The sequence below is a fragment of the Trypanosoma rangeli genome, assembly GCF_003719475.1.
Source record: "Trypanosoma rangeli strain AM80 chromosome Unknown Tra_15.4_contig_00683, whole genome shotgun sequence".
Lineage (NCBI taxonomy): Eukaryota > Euglenozoa > Kinetoplastea > Trypanosomatida > Trypanosomatidae > Trypanosoma > Trypanosoma rangeli.
In genome coordinates, this window is record NW_021706431.1 from 3440 (window position 1) to 5280 (window position 1841).

Below are 1841 nucleotides of genomic sequence, written 5' to 3' on the forward strand. Positions count from 1 at the left end.
CAGCAATGAGCGTGAGGACCCTCGGGCCATCGCGGCATTTTGGAATCAGCAGGTGCGTCAGTGCGAGGTAGCCGTATCAGCTGAAAATTTCAGAAGTGAACGACAAACCCAACGTGGGCGGCAACCAGAGGGAGAAGGAAAAGGAGGAGGGGAACAAGCAGCTTGAGTTTACTGGTGAAGTATTTTAGGGAGTATGATATATTGCCGAGTGTGTTTGTGTGTGGGTAGGAGGCGTACTTAGGGACTCGCTCTGCCGTGCGCCAAATGATTATTGCGGCCAGCACTACCACAGCAGCACCTTTTTTTTTTGTTGTGGTTGCGAGTAAAATTGTGTGGGGAATGATGGCGCCTTGTGGGTGTACGCCGGCAGTATTCGATTGGTGATGTCTCCTCGCTGTGCCCAGTTTGTTGCTGCAGAGAGTTTGGGCGAGAGGGTAAGTTTTGCATGCTGAGTGGGCTCACAGGCGGGAAAGCAAATGCTGCGGCCACCACAGCCCAGAGGTCGGGGACAAACCGAATTTCTGAAATTGTTTTTGTGCCTTGGCGTGGTGTTTTTCTCTTTGTTTTTTTTTGGGTGCCATCGTTTTTGGTTGGCGTGCGGCTCCAATTGGTGGTGCCGCATGCGCCGCTGAGAGCCTCGAGCAAACGCCGTTGGCGTCTCTCTTTTGTTGGGTTGCCGTCCTGGGCGCATGCGCCTGTTCCGTCTTGTTCGGGATGCACGCATTGACCAGGCAGTCTGAGGCCACGGCTGCGCTGGCGTCGCCCTCGCTTGCAAGCGGAGCGAGGCAGCAGGAAAGGGGGCTGCCGCTCTTATTAGGCAGGGTTTATTTTTAGACGTTTTTATTTATTTGATGTTTTTTTTTTAAAAATATTACGCCCCACTCCTGCTGCAGTGCGCTGAGGGAAGTGGGCGGCGTTGGGGAATTTGTAAGGGCCATGATGGGAGGTCCCGCCGGGATGCGCACTGCGTGTTGCTGCTGGCGGGGTTTGAAGGGGCTGGGCGGGGGAGACGGTAAGCGAGGTGCTTATGAATTTGTTTTTTATTGTTTGATTTTTGCGGGGGCGTCCCACACTGCGGATGCTCCGTGCGGGTGCGTGCGGGTGTTTTTTCGGTCGGCGGCGAGTGTGTGATCGTGCGGCCCACGCGTTTGTTGGTGCGGCCTTCGTTATGGGTTCTCGCTCTTCTTTGCAGGGTGCCCAACTGTGAGCGCGGGCAGTGCCCATCGTTTTATTTTATTTTGGTTTCACCTTATTTTTTTCCTCTCAACGCGTTCGGAAGGAAAGAGACCAAACGCTACTTGTTGTTGTGAACATTGAAAAACTCTGCACTCACCACCAGCAACACACACACACACACACACACACATACACACAATCGTCGAGGCCTGAGCTGATCCAGCACAAGGAGGGAAGGGAGACAGTGAGTGAGCAGTAACACATGCTTAACATGTCCCGGCACCTGTTTTATTTTTCGGTGCTTCTTCTCTGCGTGCTGTTGTTATGCTTTGGAAGTACGGCTGTGCACTCTGAGGAGAGAAGTACGCCAAAAGACGTGGAGCCGCCAGAGGGTATCGATCTTTTTGTGCCTCATCGAACGATTGTGGGAACACGTGCTGGAAGTTGAACGAGGGTCTTCTTTGTCTCACCTTCCCTTGCCAGTGCTGGTGGAGTTTTGGTTGCACTTGCCGAGGGTCACAGCGACTCTCAACACGCCCATCAGAAAGAACCTTGGCCCGTTTATGTTGATGCTGTGACGGGGTACATTGACTATGCGGAGAACTGGTCGTCTTTTGTCGCTAAGGTCCGTGCAAACAAATGGAAGGCGTACAACATCTTTAACA

General features: G+C 52.9%; 1 pseudogene, besides 2 other annotated features; it reads left to right on the forward strand.

Moving 5' to 3' along the window:
- Nucleotides 1–1226: 1226 nt before the first annotated feature.
- Nucleotides 1227–1259: a microsatellite.
- An 82-nt stretch (nucleotides 1260–1341) lies between these two features.
- Nucleotides 1342–1374: a microsatellite.
- A 45-nt stretch (nucleotides 1375–1419) lies between these two features.
- On the forward strand, nucleotides 1420–1840 carry TraAM80_09797 (hypothetical protein; annotated as a pseudogene).
- The last annotated feature ends 1 nt before the right edge of the window (nucleotide 1841 follows it).